The sequence below is a fragment of the Balaenoptera acutorostrata genome, chromosome 7 (assembly GCF_949987535.1).
Source record: "Balaenoptera acutorostrata chromosome 7, mBalAcu1.1, whole genome shotgun sequence".
Classification (NCBI taxonomy): domain Eukaryota; kingdom Metazoa; phylum Chordata; class Mammalia; order Artiodactyla; family Balaenopteridae; genus Balaenoptera; species Balaenoptera acutorostrata.
In genome coordinates this window covers 42,957,743-42,983,316 of record NC_080070.1, presented here as the reverse complement: position 1 = coordinate 42,983,316, position 25,574 = coordinate 42,957,743, and the positions used below count along the sequence as shown (strand labels likewise).

Here is a 25,574-nt window from a genome sequence, read left to right as displayed (position 1 = left end):
TGGGTGAGAGGTTGAGAATTTTTGGTTGTTTAGTTTTGTGGATGTTTTGTTTAAGTAATTCTGTTCATCCTTGTGGGGTGGGAGCAGAGTTGACTTATGACTAATTAGGAAAAAAACGAAAGCTATGTTTCTTCTTCCAGGAAGAGAACCAGACTTAGGTATCCTTAAGATCTCAAGATTCTTAAGACCCCTCCTTACATCCAGAAAACCTTTGTGGTTTTAAGGCTGATGCCCTGTCATGGCACAAAGGGGCAGAATGCATGTGTTGTGTTTTGGAGGTGTGAAAAGCGGACAGTGGCCTGAGCCTGCCCTCTCTCTCTGAGGGGCCAGGAAGAAGCAGCCTTGCGCAGACCTGTGAGGGAGAGATGGCTGCAGGGCATGGTGGGCCCGTGTCGAGGGCCCTGGCAGGCCCAGCAGGGAGGGCATGGGGTTGCCCTGGAGGCCCCCTCCTTGGCAGGGTCCTTCCAGATGGAGGCAGGAGGCCAGTGCATGTGTGCTATGGGGTGAGGCCCAGCACTGCCCAGAGCGGGGAGCCACCCTGATCTGGACACCTGGGGGACCTCTCTGGGGCTGTGTGACCCCCACCCCCACCCAGAGTCTTTGTGAGACCCAAAGGAGGAAACTGATTTTAAATGACTCCTGGTCTTAGTGGGTGGTTCATAATAAATCAGAGGGAAGAAAATCTGACATTATGTGCACCTCGAGGAGAATAATTCCTCGTGACTGAAATGCAAAGATAACATGGATAACATTTGTTTGGGTCTTGGAGTCTCAGCAAGTCAGCACCATACAAAACTGCTGAAGTGTGTTTTTCATCTAGTGGTTTTGGTTTTCTTGACACCAGACTGATAGAGACCCGAGGAACGACAAACCATACACACACAGCAACAACACAGGGCTGAGGAAGAAAGGTAAGAAACAGAACAGGGTCTAAAGCCCACTACCATTCCTATTATCTAAAATACACGTGAACACACAGAGGCACCACATGTGTCACGCATTCAAAGATCTCCCTCACACTGGTAAGGGAGGTGAGTGTGGGCTCAGAGGGAATCTATAGGTAAAGAGAAGATGTCAAGAGGGGGCTACCTGCCCTGGCAAGTGATGCACGGGTCCTGAGGCTGGGAGGGTGACTAGGGCAGCTCTACAGGGGCCATGCAGTGAGGTGGGGGACAGGCAAAAATGATGGGCATGAACCGTGGAGGTCCTGCCACAGACTCCATCAAACCTACAGGCAATGCCATGAGGCTTCAGGGAATCTGCTGGGCACACAGGGAGCTTTCCAGGCCTGTGTCTGCCCTTCTGTTCATGTTGAGTGTCCAGTGTTGACTCGCCCAGACCCTGGCACCTGGGTGGATTCATGCGGGCTCACCCAGCAATTTCTCAGGTTCCCATAAACACTGTAAACAGCCTGTGTCTAACAGGAACCTCCCACTTAATTTTTTTCAGGATTGACATTAAAAGTAAACTGGTCCACTTAAAGTGTAGAATCTTAACACACCCCATTGGGAAAACTGTCTTCTTCTGTAGCCCAAAGCCTAACAGGCTTCGCGGATTTTACAGAAGAACCCGAACTGAGGGCCAGGCCACACCTGGCCACTGACCTTGAAGTGATGGGAGTTGCCTGTGGATTGTCCCAGTTGGGGAGATGGGGCGTGACTGTAGTGCTGGTGACAGTACACCAATGCCGGTGACACACAGCTTCATCCAAGGGGGTCTCTTAGGAACCGAGCGCCTGTGCCCCACAGAGGTCCCAGTCTCTTTCTGGAGGACATGGTTAAACGTCAGTTACAATCAGACAATGTAATATTTTGCACGGATAAAAATGCTACTTTTGAACCATTCTTACTGACATGGGGAAATGTTAATGTCACATCCATTCAAATACTACTTAGCCAATGCCTCTGTGGCAGAAGGCCAGCTGAATAGAGAGAAGAGCAGAAGCACAAACAAGCCACGTAAGAATCTACTGGATAACACTCTTTGGCAGAAAAAACTGTTTTCCATCCCATAGCTAATTGGCCTGCTTTTCAGACCTCGTGAGCCAGAAGAGATCGCCCCAGGATCACAAACTTCCCAATTGCTGGGGCCCAGCGTGTCGCAGGCGCAGCGGGAGAGCTTCGGCCCCGCAAACCACCGGGTGATCTGGGGTCTCGGGAGGCGTGGGGGCGGTCCCGCACTGGGGACCGCGGCTTTTCCCCAGCCGGCTGCTCATGGGGGCTGCGCCTTCCTGCCTCCTGACGCCGAGGTCCTAAGGTCCTGCCCAAGCACAGTCTCGGGACCCTCGCCTATGGTAAAGAGTACCGGGAAAACTAGGGGTTTGGGTACTTGGACATTTGCAAAAGCCGAAGAAATCCAGGCGGCCCCCGCGACCCTGATTTCCACCCGGGAGGAAGGATACCAGGAAGCGCGGAGCGCGAGATGGAGCGCCCTCCGGCGGCTCTGTTAGGTCGCCGGGCTTCTCCGCTTTCCTCCCGCACAATTGAAGGGTTCAGTCCGGCTTGATCTCTGCGACAGGAATCCCAGGTCGGAGGCACCGCAACAGGTAACCTGAAAGAGGCCTTGCTGGTGACATTACTGACCAAATGGAAAAAGATGCTTTCTAAGCTCCTTGAACGGCTCAGCCAGGGCGATTTGTGTTCCCAGCTAACACCAAGTGTCCTTTGGAAATAATAAAGGAACTTGGTAACAAGAAGAGAGAGAGCGACTGTACTTGCATAAGGATTGCCATATAGAGCAATGAAATAGAACTGAGAATCCAGAAATAAACTCTCACAGTACAGTCAATTGAACTACAAGAGTGAGGAAACAATTCAATGAGGAAAGAATAGACTTTTCAACAAATTGATATCCACGTGCAAAAGAATGAACTTGGACCCATAATTAACTCAAATGGATCAAAGACCTAAATGTAAGAACTAAAATTTAAAAACTCTTTATTTTTGGCTGCGTTGGGTCTTCATTGCTGCGTGCGGGCTTTCTCTAGCTGCGGCGAATGGGAGGCTACTCTTCCTTGCGGTGCACGGGCTTCTCCCTGCAGTGGCTTCTCTTGTTGCAGAATATGGGCTCTAGGCGTGTGGACTTCAGTAGTTGTGCCTCACAGGCTCTAGAGGGCAGGCTCAGTAGTTGTGGTTGCTCCGTGGCATGTGGGATCTTCCCTGACCAAGGCTCGAACCGGTGTGCCCTGCAATGGCAGGCGGGTTCTTAATCATTGTGCCACCAGGGAAGTCCCTAGAAAAGTCTTAGAAGGAAACATAGGGACAGATCTTTATGACCTTGGATTTGACAATGGTTTCTTACACCAAAAGTATGAGTAACAAAAGAAAAAATAAGAGTTCATCAAGATTAAAACTTTTGTGCTTAAAAGGGTACCATCCAGAAGTAAAACGATACCCCACAAAATGGAAGAAACTATTTGCAAATCATGTATCCGATAAGGGACTTGTATCTAGACTATGTAAAGAACTCTTACAACTTAATTATTTTTAAATTTTTTTATACATTTTTAAAGGTTACTTTCCATTTACAGTTATTACAAAATATTGGCTATATTCGCTATGTCTTACAACTTAATTATAAAAAGGCAAATAAGCCAATTAAAGGATCTTAATAGATGTATGTCCACATAAGATATATAAATACATAAGCACAGGAAAAATGCTCAACATCACTAGTTGTCAGGGAAATGCCAATCAAAACCACAACCAGATACCAATTCATACCCAGTAGGATGGCTATTAATAAAAAGCCAGATAATAACGAGTGCTGGTGAGGATGTGGAAAAAGCATAAAAACCCTCACACACTGTTGGTGGGAATGTAAAATGGTGCATCCAGTTTGGAAAATAGGCTGGCAATTCCTCCAAAAGTTAAACATAGAGCTACCATTTGACCCAGCAATTTCACTCCTAGGTATATACCTAAGAGAATTGAAAACATATGTTCACACAAAAAACTTGACCACGAATGTTCATATAGCAGTATTATTCAATAGCAGTACTGTTCAATAGCAGTATTATTCATAGTAGCCGAAGGTGGAAAGAACCCAAATGTCCATCAAGTGATGGACAACAAAATGTTATGTAGCCATACAATGGAACATTATTTGTTATAAAAAGGAAAGAGGTCTGCTACATGCTATAACAATGGATGAACTTGAAAACATTATGCTAAATGAAAGAAGTCAGTTGCAAAAGACCATATATTGCATGATTCTATTTATACAAAATGTCCAGGAGAGGTAAATCTATAGAGACAGAAAGTAGATCAGTGGTTTCCGAGGACTGGGAGGTGGGTAGGGGGCAGTAGATGAGGTGGAGGGTGATAGCTTACATGTACAGGTTTCTTTTTGAAGTGATGAAAATGTTCTAAAATTAATTGTAGTGATGGTGGCATGACTATGTTGAAATTACATTTTAAATGAGTGAATTGTAAGGTAAGTGAATTATATCTCAATAAAGTTGTTACCAAAAAAACTTAGGGACTAATTACTTTAAAAAGGTCCTTACTTTAAAACTAATTCACAGCAGAATTCCCTTAACTATCAGACTTAATAGGCACATTTTAAAATATGGCTCAATTCACACATATTTAATGCATGAATTGTTATAAGGAGCGTGGCATACATGTGTGAACTAAATTCACTCATCCGCTATCCAGAGCACCTGTGAAGGTGATGATTCCTGAATTTGGTCAACTCCTACGTATGAAAACCAAAGTAAACAAACAATGTGTAGTCATATACTCTTTCATAAATACCATCTCCCAAGAAAAATGCCATATCCTCTAAGAAAAGGATTTCAGGAATTAGTGTGTATGTAAAGAAACTAATTCTAGCGATCTTTTCAATGCAGCTCCTCAAGTTGGGTCCATACTCTTGAATCACTCTTCCTCTCTGCCAAGCCTTGAGCAGGCCATAGGGGCCTGGCTGAGCCCAGGGCCACTCAGTGTGCTGAGACCCCAGTCCTGGGGTGAAATCAGACAAAAGTCGTGGGCTTTCCTGGGCCATCTGATGCCTCCCCTGGGACATTGCCTATAAGTTGCCATGCCCAAGTAAACAATGATCTCACCTCATTGAGTCGTCAATACCTTATCTGTAAGGAAGAACACTGGTACCTGCCCACAGAAGAGCTGTAAAGATTAAGTGGGATTCAGTGTATTTAAAGAACACACACTAACTGCTACATAAATTGTAGCTGTTATTATTGTGATTACACCTAAGTTTAGAGCAGTTTGCATCAACATTATCATGTTTCATCAGCATCATCCATAGACTTGAAACAAAGAAAGGGTGTTTTTGGAGCAGAGGGTGGGAAAGGAAAGTTTGGAAAACGTGCAGGAGGAGGAAAGGGCATGATGGGTACATGGGAAAGTTAGGAGAAAATGGTCTTTCTGGAGTGAAGTTCTGTGACAGAGCCGTGGAAAACTGAGTCCAAAAAATCAGCAGGAGCCAGACAGCGAAGTCCTCTCACAGCTAGAATAAGACCTTTGATCTTGGTCCTGAGTGTGTCAGGCCCTGAACTCTGTTTTTAGTGCTGGCCAGAGTGACTGGATTCCTCCCTGGTGACCCAGTGCCAGGGCCTCACAGCAGCAGAACTTCTGAGCAAATAGGGCAGTAGGCGGGGCCCACAGCACAGAGTGGCCCTTGTTGGGTCACTTTGCTGAGGGCCCCTGTGGTCAGCCCTAGGGTCATTGGCTCCCTGGCCAATGTGCCAGCCGGGCTCACTCTCTTATTTATCAGTGACCTTGCCTGATGCTCTGGCCATCAGGTCCTCAGGTGCCATCTAATACCTTGACTATGTGTTTATTTTTAAATCAGTATTTTAAAAAGTAATAAGTGATTATTATTGTGGAATATTCTCCAAATTACAAAGAAGACAATAGAAAACAGTAATTCCATTTCTCAGACCTAATTACTATCATTTTACTTCTACTATGTAGTTTTTTTTTTTTTAAGACTTTTTTAGAGCAGTTTAAGGTTCACAGAAAAATTGAGGGGAAGGTGCAGATTTCCCATATACCCCCTGCCTCCAACATATGCACAGCTTCCCATGTTGTCAACATCCTACACTAGAGTGGGACATCTCTTATAATGGATGAGCTTACGCTGACATATTGTTATCACCCAAAGTCCATAGTTTGTTTACTTTGGGGTTCACTCTTGGCGTCGTATATTTTATGAGTTTGGACAAATGTATGGTGACCTGTATCCATCCTTATGGTATCATTTAGAGTATTTTCACTGCCCTTAAAACCTCTGTGTTCCACCTGGCATCACTCCCCACCAACCCCCCATCCCCTGGCAATCACTGACCTTTTTACTGTTTTTATAGTTTTGTCTTTTCCAGAATGTCATATAGTTGGAATGATACAGTATGTAGCCTTTTCAGATGGGCTTCTTTCACTTAGAAATATGCATTTAAGTTTCCTCTATGTCATTTCATGGCTTAATATCTCATTACTTTTTAGCACTGAATAACATTCCATTATCTGGATGTACCACAGTTTATTTATCCATTCACCTACTGTAGGGCATCTTGGTTGCTTCCACATTTTGGCAATTATGAATAAAGCTGCTATAAACTTATAGTTTTTAAACATAATTTTTTAATATGCTTCTTTCATTCAACAATATATCATGAACAGGACTTCCCTGGTGGTTAAGACTCCACGCTTCCATTGCAGGGAGCACTGGTGCAACCCCTGGTCAGTCGGGGAACTAAGATCCCTCAAGCCACGTGGCTCAGCCAAAAATAAAGATCATGAACATTTTCTCAAGCCATAAGTATTCCTGTGCAATCTCATTTTAAGGATCATACTGTAATCCACCACATGGTTTAAATGAGTTAATACCAATAAAGCCCTTGAAACAATGAGTGGCACATGGTAAGCACTCAGTATATCTTAACAATTATTATAATATGGATATGTGTATAAACTATATGTATAATTTAATCAGCCCTTTATTATTGGACTTGAGGGTTGTTTTCACTAATATAAATAATGCTCCAGTGTGCATCCTTGCAGACAAACGTGTACTCATGGTTCTGATTTCCTCAGGGTGTATTTATTCCTAGTTGTAGAATGGCTGAGTCACAGAATATGTATGTAGCTTTTCTGTTTATCAACACAGATTCCTTTACCAATTTATATTTGCTCTAGGCTGCTAAAAATTTTTTTTCTCTCCCAATAAGTCTGGGTTTGAAGCTAGTTTCTCCCCTGAGATTGAGGGGTGCTATGGCAGATAAAAACACGACCACCCCATTTTATGACAGGAGCTGGAAGGTGAACAAGAGGCTAAACAAGAGCCCACGTAACCAGTAATGAAGCAGTGAGTAAAGTGCCTGACTCAGCTGCATCTCAGTTTCTTGACCTGTAAAATGATTTCAGCAACACCTACAACTCTTAAATTTGATGAGAGGATTAAATGAGGTGACCAAGTCTCTTCCTACGGTGTTGAGCACATAGGAAGGGCTCACACATGGCAGCAGTCATTAGCAGATAGAGAAGCAATACAGTTAGTAGTGGCTCCGCAGCAACATCGGAGGCACTCGATAGATTTATGAATGCTAACCTAAGGGGCATAGACTTGCACTGTAGAGCGTGAGCATCCATCAGAGTTTTCGGTACAGGGACCAGCATGCATAAGCCAGGGCTGTGGGGACTGGACCCTGGACAGGGGCAGTGGCCCCTGGAGGCCAGTCCAGAGGTCACTGGAACTGTCCAGAGGGGACAGTTCACATCAGAGATTTTTGCCTGATGCATATTAAAAGCAGTTATTTCCAATATTTGTTTTGGGAACAGGAGAGATGACAAAGCTCTAAAGCCCAGCATTTCTGTGTTGTTTTTATTTAAAATCCATTGGTCAATTAAGAATAGTGTGTGCTCTGGCACAACATGGGAATGTACTTAATACCCCTGAACCGTATACTTAAAATGGTTAAGATGGTAAATTTTATGTTATGTACATTTTACCACAATTTAAAATAATTTAAAAAATAGGTTAAAAAAAAGGACTCAGAGGAATTCATAGTCAGAACAAGGGTCAGGGCAGCAGGAAAAAAAATATGGACAATATCTGATGGGGGTGGCCACATGTAGCCCTCTTTTGGGACAACAGCAAATGATGAGGAAGAAGGGCCATGGGCATAACGGTGGCCTAATAGTCACAAGTCTTGGATTTAAATCATGGTTCTGAATTTAATCTGTGAACTTGAACTAATCACTGTAACCATTATAAGCTTCAGCAACCTCCTCTGTAGAAGGGAGATAACAGTACCAGATCTCCCTGCTTAAGGGATGAAGCAGAGATCAAACCAGACAGTGAAATCAAATAAGTAATAAGCTCTGAGTTGTCCCCATTTTGTAAACTTTCAGTTCTACACTCCAGGCAGATTCAAGATGCTGCTGAAGTAAGCTCCTGTTATAAAATTGAAAATATTAAGTCGCAGTTCTGATCCTACCAGCGTCGTGGGATTGGGCTTGGGATGCTTTATATCAAATTGTGGTGGGAGGAGATGCAGACATGGAAGGAAACAGCATCTGTCTGCACATTCCCTTTTCCCCTCCAACTTCCAGGTATTCAGTAAAGGAATCTGACTGCTCCAAAAGGTCACACTCTGTCTTGTTCTATTATAGCAGGTCATGTCAGAAGTGGCTGTTCCACGCTGCAGTTGATAAATTGATATTTAATAGTTTTCCATGTCTTTTAAGAGTTTTATAATGGAAACATTAAATAAATATAATATATGGAAGTATATGTACAAAAAATAAATAAAATAATAGTGTGTGCCTCTTTTGGAAGTGGAGTTTAAGAATGTGAATTCCGTTACTGCTGGGTCTGATATCAATAATGCTCTGCTTAAATCATGGCACATGGTTTAGAAATAAGCATAAAGGATCCTTGACACAGGACGGATGGCTCTTGGTTACTTGGCAGCTGGTCATCCCGTTTACGGATGATTATTTTTCGACCCTCCTTCCATCTTTTCTCAGCCAGTTCTCTCAGTTAACACATACTTCAAAGTAGAGGAAGGGAGCAAAGATGAAAAATCATGTCATGTTACAAGCACTACCTCCAGCGAGGGTTATATAAGATTAGCGGATTGACATCGTTGGATACTATGTCAATTATTTGTATTGTTCAGAGGTCCCATTCAGACAGAAAACACTGAGGTAGCGTCAGTCTCCATCTTGGCAATCTGGAAGGATGATGTTTCTCTCAGCATGCACCAGGGATGGCTAATGGTCCATGTGAACAAGTCAGGAGTTAAGTCTATTGCAATATTAATGATTATGACTTAGTTTTGGTTTGGGCTTGAATTAATAATTCATTCATCGTTGCTTGACTGTTTGAATGTGGCCAATTCTCCAACTGAGTCCTCGGCTCACACACAAATGTCTGTTGCAGGGGTTCCCAGGCCTGCTTCTGCTGTGTCAGTGCTTCCCAGGGGGCTCAAAGACCCCTAGATCCACACTCTGCCTTCAGAGAGCTGAGTTGGGACCTTGTTTTTGTGACTGGTTTGGACTTCCGTGACTAATGGATTTACTCTTTGGTTCTTCGGGCTCTGTGGATTTTGGTGACCTCTCCAATGGGAGTTGTGAGAGTTTCTCTGTCAACCTTAGTTCCACAGCTTCCTTACAGACTTAACTATGTTTCCACCTCCTCCATTTTTCCCAACACATGATGTATTTATGAGAAAGCAGATGTCATCTCATTAGTGCCTCATGAAACGCTGCGCCAGGCAGCTCCTCATTGGAAAGATGTTTAACTCATATAGTATAACCCAGATATCAACTGTGGTCTCAGGACCTCTCAAGATCTAGATAAGCTTAATTCTAACCTTTTCCCATTGATTGTAGAAGTCCACAGACTTGGCAAGATTCCTCTGAATTCCTGACAGTTTTTCATGATCAACTTCCCACTAAATTCGTTTCTTTGCCCAGTTTTGTTCTCCTCTCTGCAGCTTGTGGCTGTTCTCTATTTCTGCAGTTCCCTCTACCCAAACCAGGGGCCCAGCACTTCCTCCTGTTTTCTCAGTCCCTCTGATGTGACGATGAAAGCAAATGGTTGCATGTACCAGAACTTTGGCTGCAACCATTTGAAATCCATGTTCGTCCTGAGAAATTCTCGCTTCCTGCAGCACCTGCAGTACCCCTGTTCCTTCTCTCTGGCTGACTCCTCTTGCTCTTCCCTTTCCTTTCCTCTTCTCTCTTTTTTGTTTTCCCCCTCCTTCTTAGGAACAAATAACTAACATTTGCAACAGCTTCACTCACTTTTTTTGTTTGTTTGTTTTTTACATGTATTGTTAGAGTTTCACTTTCTGCCCCCAGAAACAGCATTTCTGTGGGGAAGCAGAGCACTGAAGAGAGCCAAACTGCTTGGGTTCCAATCCCTGTGCTACCTTGTCCTATACGTATGACTCTGGGCAAGTCACTTCACTTCTCTGTGCCTCAGTTTCCTGTCCTGTAAAAAGCAAACAAAAAATCCTCATAGGACTGTAGAGAGGATTAAATGAGTTAATAATATACGTGCCATCAGTGGAGGAGTGGATAAACAAATTGTAGTACATCCATACAGTGGAATACTATTCAGCTATGAAAAAGGAATGCAGTACTGATATCTGCTGTAACTTGAATGACCCTCAAAAACATTACACTAAGCGAAAGAAGTCAGACAAAAATGTTGCATATCATATGATTCCTTTTCTAAGATATATCCAGAATAGGTAAATCCACAGAAACAGAAAACAGATTAATGGTTACCAGGGGTCAGAGGGAGAGGCAATGGAGAGTGACTGCTTAATTGTACAGGATGTTTTTCTGAGATGATGAAAAAGTTTTGAAACTAGAAAGAGGTGATAGTTGTACAACATTTGTGAATGCACTAAATGCCCCTGAATTGTACATTTTAAAGTGGTTAATCGTATGCTGCATGAATCTCACCCTTTAAAATAAATAAATGTAAAGCATTTTGTGTATTTCCTGGTATACAGTAAATAATCAAAATATTATTACTACCCATCACCCCCTCTACCCAGCACAGAAGATTATTAATCTCAGCTGTTTTCAAAATAAGAGAAAAAAATCATTAAACAGCAAGCAGTATGAGGGAGTCTCAGGGCCCAGGGAGAGAATTTTCCTGAGGCCTTCCCACTATACGACTGCTAAGATAGTAACATTTCATCTTGTTGCAAGGAGAACAAATGAGAACCTGGGTCATAAAATTATCAGTAAAATTAGTAGTTCTTGGAGAGTCTTTCGTCTCATTAATGTGGCTCCAGGAATTGGAAGTTGGAAAACTATTCCACTGTTTAAATATCTCTGGCATCCACAACCTTCCTTCCATCCTTGTTTAGTGTCTTAGCCACACAGGCTTGCTCTACCATGCTGCCTCCCCCAGATCAGGCTCATTAGAAAGACTGGACTATGTCACGGGGAGGTCTTGAGACCTCACCAAAATCTCATCGAGGCCCTTCTGTGGGGACTGCATCTTGTTCAAGATGCTCAGACCAGCCAGTCATGTGCCCCAGCTGAATGCAACTGCAGCCTTTCTAATTGCTGTTGCTAAATATATAGGATGCCCTGTATGATGCAAGTAGCACATCTTCATCACCATGGTGACCGGGCAACTTCTGTCTCCAAACACGTTCCTTTGCAGCATATGTCTACCAGGTACTGAAGGGAGCCAGTGAAGCTGTGAGTCTGGCAAAGGAGGGTCTCATCCCCTAGTCTCTGGTTCTTAGATCTGAGTGGCCTGTGCTCTACTCTTTGACTGTATGAGGCAATTTTGAGAGACCCTCTTTGTCAACACCAAACTCACAAATTTCCATCACCTAAAACTGGTTCAGGAAAAAAGCACCCAAGAGAAGGAGGCTCTAAAGGTGACAGCTGGGACTCTGGGGTAAGTCAGAGGATGCAGGATTCACCGGGTCATCCAGAAGGTGCAGACTCAGTGCTGACAGAACCAATTCCAATTCCAACCAATTCCAGAAGCATCCGCCGGAATCCCTTTTTTGGGAGATTCTCTTCAAGGATGGAGCTAAAAAAGATGTAGGTGCCTCAAAAAAAAAAAGATGTAGGTGCCTCAAGAGAGCCTCTTGCTTCTAAGGATATTGTAAGGTAAGCCATTTCCCCTACGTTTCCCATTTGGGGCAGGGACAGTGGGTGTGGGCAGCTGGCAGGGGCTGTCCCACTTGCAACAACCACAGCTTGCTCTCTCGGGACTCTTGCGTCCCTCCAGCACTACCAAGGCAGTCCGCTGATTTTCACTTGAGTGCCTTTGGGCCTCTTTCTAACACGACCACTTTTTATTAACACCACTCCCCGCTGGCCCTTCTCGGGCACCAGTCAGTGCTGCTCTCAGCTCACAGTGGAGATTCACTGCCTCAACCTGACACCCAGGAGTATGGAACTGCCTTCAGAGTTTCCAAGTTGCTGACTAGGAAACCCAGCTCACGAATTGGAGCCGTTTTCCTCAGGTCACCCCTTGGGTCCCACAACTCACAGAGCCAGGGATTTGACAAGCCTTTTTCTTGTGACTTAGAACAGCATTCTTCAACTCTTCCTGAGGCATTGGGGCTACCTGTGATGATGGGGGACAGGGCGTCCCCTACGCAATTCAAGTACAGACTCCCAATTTTATCTGTTTTACAGGTTAAAAAATCCACGTGAGATTTCCTTTCAAGAAAAGGTTCAGAGGCCAAAGAGGTGAGGAAAATCACTTCTTTGGACTTTGGACATACGCTCTTTTAAAAAAACAGCTACATGGAGGTATCATTTATATACAGTATAATTCATCCTTTTTAGTGCACAGTTCTGAATTTTGATAACCACATATACTCAGGGAACCACCACCACAATCAAGGTCTAGAACATTTCTGTCACTCCAGGAAGTTTCCCGCTGCCCCTTTAGAGTCAACTGCAAGTCAAGCTCACACTCAGCTCCTGCAAGACAGATCTTCTTCTGCCCCTTTTTTGTTTTGCCCCAGAATGCCATATAGGTGAAATCATAACATATGTGGCCTCTTTTAAAATAAATTTTTTTTATGTTGAAATAATTGTAGATTCACATGCAAGTGTTAGAAGTAATACACTCAGAGAGAAACAATACAGAGGGAACCCTGCACCCTTTAGTCAGTTTTTCCCAGTGGTAACAGTCACAAAACTGCAGTACAGTGTCACCACCAGGGTGCTGACAAGGAAAGTTAGGACACAGAGTACTGCCATCTCCACGAGGATCCCTCACGCTGCCCTTTATAGCTGCACTGTCTTCCCTCTCCTTCCCCCTCCCCAACTGTTCTTAGATTAACACTAAACTTTCCTTCATTTGTATAAATTTGTCATTTCGAGATTGTTATACAAGTGGAATCATACAGTGTGTAACCTTTAGCGATTGGCTTTTTTTTTTTTCCACTCAGCATAGTTCTTTGGAGATTCACCCAGGTTGTGTGGCCGCAGGTTTTCTATGGTGTTTGGCTGGAGTAGGGCGGTCATTGTCCAAAAGTTTTCTGTCTTGCAGATGCCCCTTTCCTGTTCCTTTGACTAGAGAAAGCGGGCTTCTCTTAGGACTCTTTGGGTCTGCGTTTGTTGATGTTTCAGATTACTGCCTTCTTTAGTTCCAAATCTGGGGTCTACGAGACAAAAAGAAAACCCATGTTGTCATCAGGTGCCTAGCTGGTCTGCACCTTCTCTCCCCCTTTCAGAATCTTCTTATGTTTATTTTATATATATAATGTTCAGAATTTTTATTTGTACTCAACAGGAAGAACAGAGAAAAGTATGTCTACTCCATCTTCCCAGAAGCAGCGATCTTTTTAAACAATAATGCATCTAAGATTTACACTTCAATGCATTTTGGCAAAGGTTTACATTTGTGTAACCTCTGTCATGATATAGAATATTTCCATCACTCCAGAAAATTCCTTTATGGGTGCATGATTTTTTTGATATGAATCTGATTATGCTCCCTGTGAGGCCAGCTTCCAAGATGACCCCAAATGGTCCCCACATCTTGGTATTCTCACCCTCATGTAACACCCTCTCTTGGGTGTGGACTGGATTTAGACTACCTTCTGGCCAATGAAATAGGGCAGAAAGGATGGCTTGTCATTTCTGAGATTAGGTCATAAAAGACTGTGGCTTCCATTTTTGGTGCCCTCCCTCTCAGATTACTCACTCTGGGAGAAGCAGCTGCCACTTCATGGGTTCTCTCCTAGTGCAGAGGCCCAGGAGGCGAGGACCTGGACTCCAGGCAACAGCCAAGTGCGTGAGCCTCCCTGGAAACAGATCCCTTGGAGCCGTCAGGGACTGCAGCCTCATGAGAGACCCTGAGCTGGACCACTCAGCTAAGGTGCTGTGGGTTTATGACCCTCAGAAATTCTGTGATGTAATATGTTTTTGTAGTTTTAAGCAGTTAAATTTTGGGGTAACTAATTACGCAGCAGTAGGTAACTGATACACTCTCTAGTCCTCCCCTCCCCCGGGTCTGAGCTCTGCCAGCCTCCCTAGCCCCATCCCGCCCCGCTCTCTCCCTCTCTCCCTCCTCTCTCCACGCTCCAGCCACATTGGTGTTTTGGTGTCTCTTCCCTCAAGACTCCATTCCTGGGACGCTCTGCCACCCCTACCTCCCCAGGCCAATCTCACCCTCAGTTAATCTCACTTGTCCTGCTGGTTGGCTCCAATGTCGGGTCTCCAAGGAAGACCCTTGATGATTAGGGTAGGTTGCCCAGATATACCCTCCTTTGATTCAAATTACCCATCATAATTGCAATGTATTGTCATGCTTGTTTAACATGTCTCCCCCTATGAGAATGGAAGCTCCCTGAGGGTGGGACTGTGTCTGTCTTGTTCACCCCTGTATCCCCAGTGGCATGAGGCCTGGGATCCTGTGTGTGTGATGAATAGATGGAGAGATGCATGAATTTCCTCTCAAGAAAGAGTGTATGGAGGAAGGTTTGGGAACAGAGTATTTCCTGGAGGTCTCCAAGAAATTGTCCTACTTCTGAACAGAAAGTATGAGATCCTAACGGAAAAAGGCAAAATAGGTTTTTAAAAAATGTGCTAACTGTAGGCAGAAGTGGCGACCCTTCACCTCAGAGGGGGTCCTGGAGGTCGTCAACTCAGAATGCGCAGCAGAACCTGGAAGCTTGAACAAATTATGACTCTTGGGCTCCTCCTGGGCCAGTTGAATCAGAGCCTTGGGGGTGGGGGTGGGCATGGGTGTCTTTTCCAGGTAAGAGTCGAGAGCTCTGATGGGACCTCCAGATGACGTTTTAAGGATTTTCACATGTTGAGGGAAGCTTCTGGAACTTAGAGGGTTCTTAAAGGCCCAGCAAGGAGGCCCTGACCTCAAGTCTGGCAGGATCATTTGTAAACATACTCCTGGTATCGAGGAGGCCTGCAAGGCCAGATCCCCTGCGAATGAAAGGGGAGTCAGGATTTGGGAGTGGGGGTGAAGTTCGGGTAAGAATGGCCATTGGTCCTGGGCAATGGCGGCCCCTGCCCTGGGCCCCGCGCTTTCGAAGACCCTTCTCTGGCCCTCCCCAGGGACCCCTCCCGCAGGAGTCCACAGGGCTTAGGGATCTACCTACCCAGAGCCTGTGCACTCCTTTTGAGACTACGCCCTGGTTACCTGGGATTCTGGAATACCTGCTCAAACACGCTGAGCCTGCTTCTGGGTCTGTGGGGCCTCCTCCCTGGTTCTGTCTTCTCTGGCGGAGACTTCACAGCAAGTTGTTCTCCCTAGTTGTGCACATAAGGGATGCCCAAGGGGTGGCTATCTGCAGGCTGGTATGGAGGGACCGGGCTGAGCTGGCCACATACATGCATGCTCATGAGGCCCTTTATGGTAGGAGATGGGAGGTGGGGGTTAGGATGGGTCAGGGGCCAGAGACCTTCACTTGTGTTCTTGCTGCAACTCCCACAGTTACTGAGGGCAGGCCTGACATATGCCCCCAGTTTTGGTTCTCCTACTCAGCTCCTCCCTTGATTGCATTTACTGTGGTCTCCAAATTGCCCCTCATTGCATGTCCCTGAGCCTGTGTACCCCATTCTTTCCACCAGCAGTGTTCCCTCCTTGCCTGCCTCTTGGCCTCCTGCCCCGCCTTCCAGGCTCAGCGCAGGCATGCTCTCCTCAGCAAAGCATCCCTGGCCTCCCCAGCTGGAGTCTTCCCTTCCCTTCTCTGTGCCCCGTGGCTTGTCTGCTGCCTCTGGTCTGGGACCGGTTGCTCTAAACTGCATGTATGGGCAGAAAGCTTCGTCTCTCCCATTCATGGCTCCTGTTCTCCTCTGGGTCCCCAGTGGCTGGCCACCGCACCTGGCACAGGAAGCCATTTAAAGACCTGCTCATGGACTGGATTGAATCATTTTGATAATTATGGGAAGAAGGCTTTGGAGGCCTTCTCTCAAATTTACTCCCAAATTTTCTTTTGGAAAATTCAGTGCTTGTTCTGAAGATTCAGTTTCTTCAGTTGCAGTGAGGGCATTGATCTGCTCACCCATTTCCCGCCTCTGAGCTGTCCCCATGGGTGTGGAGATGCCCAGCCTCCCCCCTTCCCTCACCGACCACGTGGAGAGGGCTGGACAGCAAGCGTGAGCACTTGAGTCTCTGCACTGTCTGCTGCCCAGAAGTATCTCAGGGGCTCAGCTGCCTGCGGAGGAGGTGGCCACGTGTCCTGGTTTGCAGGGACAAGCTGTGTGTGTAGAACTGCTGTCTTGGAATGATTTTTAATAGGGCCCCTTTCACTCTCAAAAGTGTCCCGTCACTTAATAAGATAGATGATAAGGTCCTCTACGCAGCAGAATCTTGCCTTGCTGCCGAGCTCATCAGCCTGAGCATTTGCACTGTTTCCCTTGAGTTCTAGGATTTCTCAGATTTACTGAATTCTTAGAGAGGTTGGCACAAAGCAGGGCGATTTTCATGGTCTCATTACAAATCCTAACTGGTTCTCTTTAAAAGCAAGTGGTTATAAATATGCTGTCCAATCCAGCGGCTCTCAGACTCTGCTTCCAAAGGACACTTCTGAAGATTCCCAAAGGAGTGCATTGAATAACGATGGCTGTGTCCCATGTCACAAGGAAATTATAAGTCAGCGGATAGAATGGATTCAAGTTCAGTTTCTTTTCCAACAAGTTTTTATATACCTTTGGTAGCTGATCCTGCTTGTCAGCTGGCAGATAAACAAATACACAAGTGTTAAGTGAGTATGAATTTTTAAACATTCAAGAAAGTGTTTAATAACTTATGTATTTTTAATGAGGTAAAGAATTCCTGCATACCTGGAACACGGTCATATTTTCATTAGGTAAAATTAGTCTATGTGATGGAATTTAACATATCAACATGTCATAGTACTTCAGTATTAAATTCATATCTAACATCTGTTGAGTCTTAGTATGTGCCAGACAAGTGCTGAATGAGTCACATACGTAATTTCGTCCTTGCAATGACCCCATGAGGTAGGTAGCAGGACCACGCATATAAAACAGGAAACTGGGGATTTGGGAAAGGACTCCAGGTCTCATGACGTCCAGGTGCTCTGCCACCTAAACTCTTTTGAAATGCTCTTTGAAACCTCCTAGCTAGTCATTATAGTCAAAAACGCATCTATCATTTGACCTTTGCCCTTAGGCCATGATTCTGTAGCAATTAGAGGAAGCTTCTGAAGCTACAGTGACATCCGAGTTTTCCTTTTGACACTGAAAAGACCTCTTCTTTTGCTATAGTTTTTTTTTTTTTCTTAGAAGAGTGTAATGAATCTGGAAAAACCAAGGCCATGTCATGTAAAATACAATGCTGCTGGATGGCCTAGGGACCTCTCTAAGTCATGGGCTCAGCACACTTTTTGCTGTAATGCTCTGTTCCTTCCAGACCCCCACTTTAGTCCGCCTCTACCCATTTCTTAGTTTACCTAAGGAGGGCACATTGGGATTGTTGTAATCTGGTACAAAATAGATGCTCAATAAACACTGGTTTTAAGAATGAATGCATTAAGGTAAGGGAATAAAGGAATGACTCAACATCACTTTCATCAAGATTATGAGATGGAATCCTGCAGAAACTGCTGCATTTTGCCAAATCCCCTTCCTTAAGTTCCTGGGTGACTGCCAGGAAATTGAATCTCTGTGTTCCCTGGTTAGTCAAACGAAAGAGACTGACTAGTGGTGTAAAAGTTTCCCCTTGGTCCTATGGCCTCATCAAGACCTTTGGAAGGTGGGGAAGAGAAATATTACCTATCTGTTTTGCTGACTGAACATGCCTTTCAGTCTGGTCGCTTCTAAACTCACCGGCGAGCCTTTCATTGCTGTGTGTGAGCAACCATGCTTCCTACACTTGCCACTGGACCACCCTAAGCTCACCTTTACTTTGGGACCTGGCATGTCATCGCCTCCAGTGAACAGAGCCATCTTGCCCTGCCCGCCACCCACATGTGCATTTGCCCTGTTCACACCAGGCCGCCAGACCACGTTCCTGCTATTTCCCTTTCAGTGATTGGCAACAGGCCACTCAAACCTGGAAAACATTTCCTGCATCCTGACTGTCGGCAGGGAGGACCCAGAGAGGTGACTGACCCAGCCGAGATGCTTTTCTTGCTCATGCAGGGAGAGCACTTACTGCCAAAAGTGCTGAAGGCCTTTGTGTCCCCCTGAGCGTGTCAGAGCCTGAACAAGCTTTGCATTCCAATGCTCCACTTTCCTGGAAAGCTCCCTCCCTTCTCTCCAGGGCTTTGTCTCATTTCTCCTCAGCTCCACACAGAATTAATAATGGGTGCATCTTCTGGCCTCTGGGCCTTCTCGGGCCCACAGACAGAGTATAGGTCACTTTTTCTCCACATGACTTTTAAAATAATGTTTTATTTTTAAAACAATTATTACAAAGTTAATAATAAATATATTCATGGAAGGAAATTGAGAAATGCAGGAAACAAAAGTAAAATTATCACTATCTTGCACTAACATCTATTAACATTTTGCTATGGATGTGTCTAGTCTTTGTTTTCAATCTGTTTTATTGATTATTAGGGGGAAAAAAACTCCAAATAGAATTATACCAGCTTGAATATTTGCTTAACTATTGATTCATTTTTATGCATTCTCCTTATTAATTTTTAAAAATTTTGTCATAATTTTAGATTTACAGAAAAGTGGCAGAGATAGTACAGAGAGTTCCCATATACCCTTCATCCAGCTTACCGTCATGTTAACATCTTGTATAACCACGGTATATTTGTCAAAAATAAGAAATTCATACTGGTGCAATCCTAATAACTAAACTACAGATTTTTTTTTTTTTTTTTTAGGATTTTACCAGTCTTTCCTTGCTTTTCATGACCTTGGTACTTCTGAAGAGTATTGGTCAGGTATTTTGTAGGATATCCCTCAATTTGGGTTTGTCTGATGTTTTTCTCATGATTAGATTTGGGTTATGGACTTTGAAGAAGACCACAGAGGTGTCTTTTCACTTCCTTATGTTGTCCTATGAAATACACACACACACACACACACACACACACACACCCCTCACCTAAAACTTTTGGATCAAAGAGGAGGTTAAAACTATGATTTATTAGACAGCCTCTTGAAGTGTATCTTCAACTACTTCATGCCCAGTGCCTGGCCTGGGGATGCCCCAAGTAGGTGCTCCCTCGGTGTTTGTTCCATGGTTGGCATTAGTGTCCAGGCCAGGACACTTCCCTCTGGGGAAATGATGGACGGGGTGGCAGCTACTTTGTTCATCTTGAGAGACAACAGAAAAAGAAAGAGAAAAATAAAAAGCAGAGACCAAGTTTGTGCTGAGAAGAAATATATCATTTCCTTGAAAATAAAGACATAAGATGTAAAAACTGGAAATGAGGAAAGGGGAAGATATTAAGGGAAGAGAGAATATCAGGGCACAAACTGCTGGAGACAGTTGTGGGTCCCAGTTATCCCCAAATTCAGCAACCTTCTGGGATCACCATTTGTTTTGATATCCAAAATAATTCTCCCTCTTTTGCCACATAAATGTGGTGAGTGCAGGACCCTCGCTGAGAAGGCAGGCGCTCTGGGACAGGAGAGCGGGGGGAAGCTGACTCTCACACAGGCCTCTCCCTGACCACCTCTGGAATTAAGGAATATTAATGGGGAACAAATTCATAACTCCTCAAACCCTTCCAAAATCTCTTTTGTCTATTTCCTAGCAGATAATAGATACTCCAGAGCACCTCACTTGTCAAATTCCCTTTGAGCTCTTTCTGATGCCTAGTTTCCTCCTGCAGTTCAGGGCCTGTTTCTCTCTACCCCTGTTTCCAGGGTTGACACAAACATTTTATAACTTGGTTAGTAAAGACTAACCTCTTTTTTTTTTTTTAATTTAATTTATTTTATTTTTGGCTGCTTTGGGTCTTCGTTGTTGCGAGCGGGCTTTCTCTAGTTGTGGTGAGTGGGGGCTAAACTCTTTTTATGGAGTAGGGAAGAGGGAAAATCTGAGTAGGAAAAGACAAAATCATCTTTAGCTGGTTAGGGGTGGGAGGAGAGAGAGAACATACTGAAACCCTGGGTAATCATTAGTTAAATCCATTTCACCTGTAACCTGCCTTCACTAATCAAGGTTGTTTTAATTGTTGCTACAAAAGACTTGCATGTCCTCCAAGTGGCACGTAGCCTAATAAGATATTTGCCTCGGCTGTTTTCCAGGAATGTGGAGTCAGCTGTGTCTAGTTTGAGCTGAGCTGGTTAAGACCGGTTAAGACCACCAACCCTCCAACTGGGCATGCGTGAGGGTCAGCTCAGTGACCTTTTGGCGTCAGAGGGCCCAAAACTCCACCCTCAGATCGTGCTAAGCGCCTCCATTTTGAACGTGCTGAAACCTGTAGCTTAGTTACACCTGTACAGAGTGACAATTACCGCACCTTTTTTCAATCACCTTTCCCTATTCTCCTCACGCTCTCAACGCCTCAGACCGCCCTGCTGCTTTATTCTTTATCTCATAAATAACCCATGGCTTGAGCGTAAACTCTCTCTTTGCTGCAAACCTCAGTCAGCGTCTCAGTATCTCGGCTTGCTGCACATCAGGCAAAACGATCACGGTTCGGTCACAGTACCTCCATCATACAGCGATGAAAGGAATCAGGTACTTGCCTTGTTTGATAAAGGAGCCCGAAAGGAAGGCAGATCAGAGGCCTGCACACCTCCTCTTGGGGTTGGGGGGTGTATCAGGGAAAGTCACATTAATGTTTGAGGGCTATGTCAAGAAGAGTAGGAATTTCAGGAGGGTAGAGTTCATCACATGGTGAAAGCATCATGACTGAGAGGTAGTTTTATCGTTTCTGATTACAGATGAGAAAAATTAGCTCAAAGAGGAACTATAACTTGCACACCCATGATCACCCTGTTGGTAGGTGGCAGAAGTAGAACTAGAGTCCTTCTCCGACTTGAAAGACCACATTTTTAGCCCTGAACCACACTACTGCTCTTAACTGAAACACCACTTTCTCCAGATTTTACCAGCTACATCCAGATCTTGGGTCTCAGGCCACAGAACCTCACAGTGATCAAGGTGAAATTGACTGGATTCTAACTTCAGTGTATTGCTATTTTCCACACTGGGTGTGACACAATAGCAGAGACGTCTATCTTTCTCAAGAAACTAAACTAGAACTGGAAAGAGATTCAAGGTGACTTGACAAGAAAGCCCCGCCCTCTCCTCACAGGACTCTTCCTCTGCCTTGTTGCTTGGGAGCAGCTCTGCCCAGTGACCGTTTACACTCTCCCCACCCTCCAGTGCTGCCCGTGGATAGCCCTTCTCTGAACTGAGCTGCCGAACATCCCAGACTGCTTCTGGGAGAAATGTGCTGTGAAGAGTGGAGAAAGAGTAGGACAAACCACATCTGAAGGATAGCCGTCAAAGGCCATCACTCCATATGTCTGTTCATGATCTTTTTGGATTCTCAGATCTTTCTGATTAACAGCTAGGAAGCTTGCATGTCAATGCTGCAGTGGCGACTCCACTCCATCTCCAACCTATGAATAAAGGCAGAGCTCCATTCCCTGCTAATGCACTGTCTGGGACACTGGCCAGGTGCCTGGGGGGTGGGAATGTTATTAGACGCTCAATAAATATTTGTTGAATCTTGAATAAATTCACCCCTGCTCAGAGGTGGTGAATAGACAGAGGTGAGAAAAAGTACCCTTCTCTTCTCCTAGACGATTGATTTGGTTATTATATTAGAAATAGAAATGCAAATTAGCATGTGCTCAGAGCTGGTTGGAAATCTGTCCATTGATCCAAATAAAATGTAACATACTCCATAGCTCTTCTTGCTATCCTTGGGTTAGGTTTTTAAGGTGTTTAAAATAATGTATCTACAAAATGGAAAGCTAGAAAAACTCCAAAGTGATCTAAGATTGATCTGAACAAGGAGATATGATCTTGACCTTCAGGGGGTACATGTGAGAAACGCTGGGACATCCCCATATATACTGTCATAAAGAAAACCAGTCCTCTGGGAATTTGGAGGAATGAGATTATTTTGGCCAGAGGTGGTAAGCAAAGTGTTTATGTAGGGAGTGGGCATCATTCATTCTTTTTTAAAGAAATATTTCTGAGCATCACCCCAGCTAAGCACTGATATCGGGGTGAGCAAGATTCGGTTCTTGCCTCCAAGGAGCTCACGATACTGGAAGAGCAGACTCAGTACCAACGCTTATGGTACTAGTTAATGCTTCTCTGTATGCTGTGCAGGGGGAGCAGGCAGAGGAGGGGGAGGGACCCCCAAATGAGCTAGCTAGACAACAGGGGATGCTTCCTGGGGGAAGTGTCTCTGGAACTGGACCTTGAAGAATGAGTCAGACAGACAGTGAAGGATAATTCCAGGCAAGAGGAACAGCATGAAAGTGCTCTGGAAAGAGAGAGGTTTGGTTTTGTTGCAGTGAGAGTGCTCAGAGACGCGGCCTTAACAGCTGAAAGGGTTTATCACAAAGAGCTTCGTAGACTTTGCTGCCGGAACCACCAACCAGAGGCTGGAGGCAGGGAGTGCTGTGAAGACACCTGACGTGAGTGAAAAGTAATGAGGTACAACTTGGCTTTGCCAGTGGAAAGAAATGAGACAGAGAGACCCATGGACATTCTGGGTGGCAGTAGGAGTCTGAGGTAGGAATTTTCTGCATGTTTGTGGGTGCGATAAGTAGGCTGCGGTAGCTGGAAGTGGTGGTGACGTGCTGGATGCCAAGGGCTGGGAAGGGGTTGAGATTTTCCCTGCTTGCAAGCAGATGAGTTCGCCTGCCCCAGTGCGTGGATGCTGACAGAAGACATACAACTCCTGAGTTGGGGACCAAGGACTCTATTACTTGTAGCAATAGCAAGATCCAGAGTGTCGGCACAGTCACATCGGTTCTGAGCCCCAAGGCCCACAGGGGCCATGCAGGTGGGCGACACACAGGAAAGGGATCCTGGGCCTTGAGAGCCCACCACCTTACAGCAGCCTGCTCTTTGAGAGAGAGACTATCTCATCCCTCAAGGGTGCTTGCTGCAAACGCACCCAGGAGAAACAGCCTGGGACCAGTTACAGAGAGACCAAGGCCTTGGCAAGGTGTGCAGGAGTGCCAGAGACCCTTGGAGAAGCGTCTCCCCAACATTGGAAAGATGTTTTGTGTCAAATGTTGAAGGCCCATGGATCCAAAATAAGCAATTTGGAATTTATCCTGTAGGCAAAGGGAAACCACTGCAACTGTTTTTGGGGTAACCGAGGACTGTTAAATCGGGGAGCTTAATCTGGAAATGGGTGTAAGGCTGGGGCAGACTAAAGATATCCATACATTCCTGGACAATCCTTTCCCAGAGAGATAAGATCTTTCTTGACACTGAGCAGGCTCTGTGACTGATTTGGTGGGAGTAACACCTGGGCTTGGATACTGGTAGCTTCTATCTCCTCAATCTTGGGACTCTCTCTGGGAGCCCTGAGCCATGTAGGAAGACAGACTACTCTGGGATTGCCATGCTAGAAAGCCTACATCTAGGCCCTCTAGCTTCCAGCCAGCTCTACCACAATGCCATATCTGTGGATGAAGTTGTCTTGGACCCTCCACACCAGCCTATCTGCCAGCTATGAACCCCTGGGTGACTTCAGTGGACCCCACACGGAGCAGAAGACCCACCCAGCTGAACCCTGTTCAGATGCAAACACAATATTAAGATGTAATAAAATGATTGTTGTTTGAAAACACTGAATTTTATAGTAGAGGCACACCTTGTTTTATTTGTTTCACTGTATCATGCTTCGCAGATACTGTGGTTTTACAAATTAAAAGTTTGTGGCAACCCTGCATTGAGCAAGACTATCAGAGCCATTTTTCCAACAGCATTTGTTCATTTCATGTCTGTGTCACATTTTGGTAATTCTCACAATATTTCAAACTTCTTCATTATTGTGTTCTGTGATCAGTGATCTTTGTTACTGTGGCAAAAAGATTATATGACTCACTGAAAGCTCAGATGATGGCACTTTGTAGCAATAAAGTATTATTTTTTTAGCAATAAAGTATTTTAAATTAAGGTATGTATTTTTGTAAAGACACAGTGCTATTTCACACTTAATTGACTACAGTATAGTGTAAACATAACTTTGGTATGCACTAGGAAAGAAAAAATTCATGTGACTTGCTTTATTGCGGTATTCTTATTGCAGTGGTCTGGAACCGAACCCACAATATCTCTGAGGTATGCCTGTAGCTGTTAAGCTGGGGTGAGATTGGAGGCTAGGAGTCCAATAAAGAGTCTCTACAAATCGGAAAGGAGATAAGCAGGGTTTGCCTTAGAAGGCCAATGGAAGCAAGAGTCCTTAAAAAGGCACAGTGGGGGTGCTTGGGTGGATAAAAGTCAAAACCTTCAGCAGAGCCACCTTGGAGCACTGACTGCTCCTCCAGTGAGGGTGCAAAACACACATCCATGGGCCTTTGTTATGCTGGGAACCTTCTCTCCAGCTTCATCTTTTAAGACTTAGGTTGAGTCAACTCCTTCTGTGCAGTCTTTTCCTGAAAGAGTAATCATTACTTCCTCTTTTCCCAGATTCCCCAGGCGTGCCTCTGGTGTGGGACTTGCTGGCTGCTTGATGCGAGCATCTGCCCCATGGACTGGCGTTCCTTCAGGTCAGAGTCTGTGTCCTTTCATTTCCATGTCCTCAGGCGCCAGCTTCCAGTCTCAAGGCCTGGGTATTTGAGGCACATAGTAGATGATCAACAAACGATTTGCAAACAAAATGTTGGTTGAGTTTTTAGAATGGGATGCAGAGTTTGGTGGTTCTCTTGTTTCTTGTTCAAGTTGAAGTTTTTGTTTCTGGATACTTTTTTTCCACCATTTTCTTTTTTATTGGGGTATAGTTGTTTTACAGTGTTGTGCTAGTTTCTACTGTACAGCGAAGTGGAGTTCCCTGTACTATACAGCAGTGGACACTCTTTTCTTGTAAAAAAAAAAAAAATACTGATGTCTGGATCCCACTCCCAGGTTTCTGGTACAATTGGTCTGGGTTGCAGCTTGGGCATTGAGAATTTTAAAAGCTTCTCAGATGATTCTAGTACACAGTCAGGGCTGGGACCATGATT

General features: G+C 44.7%; 1 long non-coding RNA gene across 1 annotated transcript in view; it reads left to right on the top strand.

The window, feature by feature from the left end:
- Nucleotides 1–2,121: 2,121 nt before the first annotated feature.
- Nucleotides 2,122–25,574, top strand: part of LOC103014491 (uncharacterized) — a 38,360-nt gene continuing 14,907 nt past the window's right edge. The window contains exons 1-2 of the long non-coding RNA XR_450999.2: nucleotides 2,122–2,911; nucleotides 25,042–25,121. This is a non-coding gene — a long non-coding RNA (uncharacterized LOC103014491). The remainder of the gene's footprint in view (nucleotides 2,912–25,041; nucleotides 25,122–25,574) is intronic.